This window comes from Penaeus monodon, chromosome 12, assembly GCF_015228065.2.
Source record: "Penaeus monodon isolate SGIC_2016 chromosome 12, NSTDA_Pmon_1, whole genome shotgun sequence".
Taxonomy (NCBI): domain Eukaryota; kingdom Metazoa; phylum Arthropoda; class Malacostraca; order Decapoda; family Penaeidae; genus Penaeus; species Penaeus monodon.
In genome coordinates this window covers 32,895,706-32,902,874 of record NC_051397.1, presented here as the reverse complement: position 1 = coordinate 32,902,874, position 7,169 = coordinate 32,895,706, and positions in this window count along the sequence as shown.

The following is a 7,169-nucleotide window of genomic DNA, read 5'->3' as shown; positions in this document are numbered from 1 at the left end:
CTTTTTTTGTTTTTTTTTTAAAAAAAAGGGAAAAAACCCCAAGAAAAAAAAAATTTTTTTTGTTTTTAAAAAAGAAAAATTTGGGAGGGGTTTTCCCAGTATTACTACATCTCTACGGGGAGGGAATGAAAATTAACCCAAAAAAATAGTGGTTCAACACTTTTGAAAAAATTCTAAAAGAAATCCACTCTCTCTCGACATCTTTTCCAAATTCTGTTAGAAGAATATCTATGAAAGAAATACTATTTCCCTTTCGTAAAAAATCTTTCTTTAAAACATAGATCTGAAATGGTATTCTCTCCTAGAAAAGGAAAACTGTAAAAATTGATATACTAGGGAAATCTACCGATTTTGGGCATTATCTTCACATATGATCTGTAATTAAGCATTTGTGAGATTTTTTAAAATTAACTAGCTTAAAGTAGCACACAGTGTTTAAAATTTTTTATCCTTCCCATTTTTCATGTATTGCCTTTATATCTATCCATAAAAAAATAACTTTTTAAAACCAAAATTGCTTTAGAAATGAAAAAATGCCCTCTCAATTTGTCTTTTAACAAAAACAACATACAAAATTTTTTCCCCAAAGAATAGTTTCATATAAGTGTTTTTTCCATATATATAATATATGGAAACACACTTTATATGAACCTATTCTTTTTGGTAAAATTGTGTATTTTTTTGTTTTTAAAAAGAAAAATGTAGAGACTTTTTACTTTTCTAAAGCTTTTGGCTTTTTAAAAAAATTTATTTTTTTTTATGGATGATATAAAGGCAAACAAAAATATGGTGAATGGAAAAATTTTTTAAACACTGTTGCCCCTTGAGCTATTTTAATTAAAAGATCTCACAAAGCTGTAATTTACGCATCATATGAAAAATATCCCCTAAAGCTACGGGGAATTCCATACCGTATACACTACTTGACAGTTTCCTTTTTCTAGGAGAGAATACTATTTTTCAGATTGATTTTTAAATAAAAGATTTATTACGAAGGGAATAGTATTTTTTCACTAGATATTTTTTTCAAATCAGATTTTAGGGAAAATGTCTGATGAGAGAGGGATTTTTTTTTCAAATTTATTTAAAAGCTGTTAAAACCATATTGTTGTGTGAATTTGCCCCCCCTCCCCAGTAATGATGATAGAAATCTGGAAACACCATTTCTAAACCTACTTGCTTCCAAAATAAATTTTCCCAATGTTTTATCAAAGGGGTTATATTATATTTTTTTGTTTAAAATGTTTGTCATTTAAGATTTATAGGGTAATGCCCCTTTCCCCAAAGGGCCACAAAATCGTTTTTCCCTCCAAATTTTTTAAACTGTAATTTTTTTTTTCTTTGCCTAATTGTGATAATTTATATACAGTTGTAAAACACTGCTTGCACACAAGTGCTGCATGTGGCCAATTTCTTTCATTTCTGTCATAGAACTGGATCACAGTGAGTGTTCCATATTAAATGCCGATTCACTTTTAGAGATGTTGGGATTGTTCTTATATTGTGGTCTCGTGATTTTTTTTTCATAACACATTTGTATGTTTTGTTTTTTATGGTGAATTTTCGGGTTGACATTCTGATATTTTACATCATATCATAGCAAAAATATATACCCCTACTCATTCACATAAACATAAAATTTATAACATACATACATAATTACTATACATATTACATCTTCATACTTTCACACACCCACACACACACCCCACCACCACACACACACACCACACACCCACACACACACACCAATATTATATATAAAATTTATATTATTAAAAATAATATATATATATATATTTGTGTGTTTGGTGTGTGTGTGGGGTGGTGTGTTGTGTGTGTTTTGTGTGTGGGTGTGTTGTTGTGTGTGTGTACTACTACTAAAACTGCTACACAGACATATACTGTGCATTAAAAAGTGCGCACACCCACACACACACACACCCCACCCCACCACACACACAAAACACCACACCCCAACCAACACACACCCCACACCACCCACCCACCACACCACCCATAATTTTAAATATATTTCTTTTCATTTTTTCAGAATGCTCACAATTTTTTTTTCCATGCAAACATGAGGATAGCTAAAAAATAATTTGTTTCTCACAGCAGAATTGGCCATTTTAATGTTTTTAATTTTTATTTTATCTCAAGTTTTTAAAAGATACATTTTTTGTATATTATAATTAAAAGGGGTCTTGTTAAAGCTGTCTGCGAAAAACTTGTAAAGTAAATTTAAGGGACACCCCACATCTTTTACCTTTTTTTTGCCCAAAATTTGAAGTTGCTTCTTGAAAGTGATTCAAGTTAATTTTACACATATGATGACTTTTGAAGTACATAACATATTCCATTATTTAGCTAAGTATGGATGAACTGCAGAGGGTTTTTCTATATATTTTGGTTTTAGGTTTGTCCGGGTGTAATTGTTTGAATGTTTGTTTTTTCCCATTGAGTTTAAATATTTTGTCCATCTGCTGTCAGGCTTTAGAAGAAAAATAATTAGGAATCTTAATAGAATTTCAATTTATTTCAAATCATGAAAAATTGTGAAAAAGATCATGAAGTATCTTCAGTTTTGCCTTAGCTAAAATCTGATTAGTTTTGTTAGTTGATAACAAAATTTTAAAAGTTAACTAAAAAAAACTCTGTACTTAGTTATTTTTTCTTTATATCAATTACTAAACATTTACTTTTTTTTTATTAAAACTGACCAAAATTTAAACAGATTGCTAGAAACAGAGCCCCAGCTCTTGTGTCATAACGATTGTGATATGCACAAAGTCCGGTGTCCAAGAGAGCAATTTAGTTCGTAAACTTTCTTTGTAAGAACTCAAGTAGAGTATCAGGTAGTATGCGGAGTTCTCATAGAATGTGTGAAATGTATGTATATACTGTATGCTCAGTGTTATGAAAATACAGCCATGTATTTTTTGTACCTATCTCTACATTCTGTAGAATGAATGAATTAAAAGCCTTTTTAATAAGATTTCTAGATCTGATTTGTTAATGATATAAACATTATTTCATTTAAGGGTTATCTTTTTAAATTATGTTTTAATTTTTACTCTCAAAAAATTAAAAAATTAGATTTTTGTCTGGGACTTTTGCAACAGTAGCTTGGGGGTCCTCTGTGCTTCCTGAAAAAACCTTGTATGGTTTTTTTCAAAACTTGTGTGTAGGGGCCATTTTACCTTTAAAAGTTTTTCCCCTCATGGGTATTTTGTTAAGTTAATTTCCTCCTGAGTATCTCTCCTTAGTATGAGATTGAAACAGATACAATTTCAGTACGTGTTTCTCTTATTTATCCATCAAAATAAGAGATATTGATAATGTATTGAACTAACCACATCCAGCTCTAAATTATTTTCAGTTTGTACTCACACATCCTGCCCTTTAAAATTCCTCAATTTAAATTCATGATATACAATTCTTTTTGTAAAAATTAGATCCGACTTTTAGGCCCGTCGGTTGTAAAATGTCCTCTTGCAAGCGATCCATTTTGAAAGCTATGTGCCAATCATTAAGAGCTCTATGAAAATTTATACTGTAAATCACATGGTTTCAGTCAGCATCACTAAGAAAAAAAACAAAAACAATTAGGTTGTCCAAATGATTGTTTCACTGTATGTCACTGCAAGTGTGCACCTGTTCTGTGACAGATTGTGTGTTTTAAAAACAGTGAGTAACCATTGTGAAAATAGAAAAATTTGATAAGCCTGGGAAAGGGGTTGAAAGAATCGTTTGTTAAATATTTTTGATGCCTCCAGGACATTACTTTGTAGCTATAAGGTTTGATTCACTCGTTAGCTGAGTAAGTGGTATCTAGCTTTACATTTTTTGCTACTTTGATGGGAATTTTTTCCCTTGAAAAAGCCTCCTTTTCCTAAAGCAAAATTTTAAGCATTTTTTGTTTCTTATTCTTTCCATGAAAATAGATTATTTTTTTTTTTATAACTAAGGTTGTGACTTCAGTTTTTAATGTTTTAATTAAATTTTTCCCATCATTTCTGTCACTAAGGTTGTGACTTCAGCTTGTTTAGTGAATTAAACCTTCAGAATATGAACCAAAGATATTAATTTTAATATGGTAGGCAAGTAAGTTACTAATTTGTACTGTGTATTGCTGTAGCCCGTGATGTGGGCGTTGGGATGATGTATTGGTGAACTAGTCAATAAACTCAAACATTCCATGAGTACTTAATTTTCCATTATCAGTCCTCTATTTACTGTGTTTATAAAAATATTATTTAGAATAAGAGAGAGTGGTAGAAGGTGCCAAAAAAGGGGGGTGAAAATTCACCAAAGGCCAAGGACATCATAGATCCCCGGGGAATCATGGGCAAAAGGCTGGGGTTTATGGGTTTGGAAGCCCATAGAAAAGAGGGGGCAAGTTGATGACCTTGAGCCTCGGTAGAGATTTGCCTCTATTTTTAGGCTCCCGGGGGAAGGGGCAGCAAAGCTTTTTTGGGTCCTGGGGGGGGGGGGGGACCTATTTTGGAGGCTCATCCAACAGGACCCGGCCTTTTGCAGGTAGGGTTTGGGACCCCCACCCTTGCCTTTGTCAGAAGCAAAATGGTGACATCCTGCGCAGGGTCTGAAGGGGCCCCATGAACGCCGGGAAGGGAAGGGTGGGGGGTAGTTTTAAAGCCCACGAAGGAGAGAGACCTCAGTATATATGTATATATATATATATATATATTATAATAATTAATTTTAATAATATTATATAATATATAATATTAATATATATATATATAAGTTGTTTATATCCATTTTTATGGATATATTATATATATATAATTTTATATATAATATATTATATATAAATATAAATTTATATATAATTTTATATATGTTAATTATATTATTTAATTATGTATTATATATATATTATAATTATATATTATTATATAATATTATATATATATATATATATATATTTACATATCTATACCACACACACACACACACACACACCCCACACACACACAATATATTAAAATATTATATATTATATATATTAATTTTATAATTTTTAATTATGTGTGTGGGGGGTTGTTGTGGTGGTGGTGTTGTTGTGTGTGGTGTGTGTGTGTGTGGTTTGTTGTGTGTGTTAATGGTGTTCATGCGGATGTGTGTACACATATTCTCGTGTATGCTACTATTGTATTGCCTTTTTTGGAAATGACATATGCTATTGGGTTTGATAGGAGGGTGAGTATTTGTGTCTACACAGTGTATACATACAATTAGATGCAATCTATTTAAACGCATGGGGTGTGGCTATCTATAACATATACACATATACATATGCGTTTACGAAACAGATGCCCATGTTACGTATTTAAACTCTGATGTGTACGCTCGTTGTTGCTTTTCCTAAGTCAGCGGGTTTCACCATGCTATCGGATTACTGTATCGTCCGGGTAAATTTTCCCCCTCCAAGTCCCCCAACCAGGGGGTGAGGGGGATCACGTCCCCCCTTCCAAAATGAATACAAACCGAGCCGGCCCTCATTTCCCGGAGGAGAAGGAGCCCCTGGTTACGGAGGCGATTCGTTTCGCTCCGGAGCAGACCTAGGCCGCCAGAAGACATTGGCCATTTGCACATACAATTTAAGAAAACTGAATCCGATCAACTAGCAATGCTTGAGGAGCTTTCCCTCATTAAATGGGATGATGTAGGACTCTGATGATGTAGAACAGAGAAAGAGAAAATACTAAAGATGGATACGTACACCACTGGGGTGGCAAAAAAAAAAAAATTCTAAGGTCAAAAAATTTTTTTTTCTGTCATACCTCATGATCAAAAAATTTTTTTATCTTTTTTATTGAGTATGAATTAGTCATATTATTAGTGAGATGCTTGACACTGCTTCTTAGCTGCGTGATCTTGAATGCCCCTTGAACATACAGTCTGTTTCTGCTTGCAGCATGAACGTAAAATGCGTTCACGAAAATGGGGGGGATCCGGAAAGGTTAAAATCTAAACCCTGGTGGGGGATCAGGGGTAAACGGGAATTTTTAAACAGAAGGGGCTCAAATCCAGTTCTCTAAGTCTTCCTTAGCTGTGGGTGAACTTCAGCCAAGAACCTCTTTCATTACCCCCAAAACATCATTATTCGTTTTAAAATGATTTTCTATTTCTGGGAAGTATCAGATGGATTTTGTTTCCTAGTCAGTTAGATGAGTGATTATTTGTTTCTTTTACTCAAATTTTGGGGTCCGTAATGAGAAAACCAATTTTACAAGACTAAGCGGGGCGGGAGCCACCATAACACCCCAACCAGCGAATCTTATGAAAGTTTGTTTTCCTGAAAGAAGTTTGATAAACCATGGAAAATAGCTGCTGCTGTTGTACAACTTTCCGTGGGGTGAAGACGATTTCTCTTTTACACATTTTCCTGGGAACGACATTGCCAGCGCGACAAAACGAACATGTCAGGTTTTGCACAATGGATGGCAAAACAGGTGAATTTCTTACTTGGTCGAGAATTTGATCTTTGATGTCTTTGAGGCGGTTTCATCGATCCTCCCCCTTGACTCTTCGTTTTAAATGAAAACTTTGGGGGAAACTCATTTTCGCTATTTTTTTCCCCAAAACCCAGTTCACTGAACGGATAATACTAGGAATGTTTAAGGATACCCTTGCATTTTTCTGAAACCATTTTAGACCCATGTTTTTTCTTAAGGGAAAAATGCAAATAAATAAAGAATTCCTGTTTTTCCCAAAGGGCGGGGCCCCCCTTTGGGGATTACAACGCCCCTAGGTTTGAACCCCTGTTCTACCCCCGTCATATGAGAAAAAGGAGCAGTTTTTTTATGAAGTTCGATAAACAAAACCCATTTATCACAATTTCGGGGTTTAAAACTTCCTCAAGATAGGGGAAAACCTCAGATGGGAACTAGGGAATAGGCACCAGAAACGAAGGAGGACAAATGCAATAAAAAAAAAGGAAATACTCATAGTAAAAACGAAATTGCCTTTAATAGAGGGGAAAAAATTTCAGAATTGTTTGAAGATATTGGAAAAGGGAAAAACGACTACCAAACTCTAACCCAAAAAGGGGGAAACCAAATTTAAAAAAATTTATTCGGGGGACACCATATCATTAAAATGTTTACAGCTTGCCTTGAGGAAATACTCAGGAAGCTAGA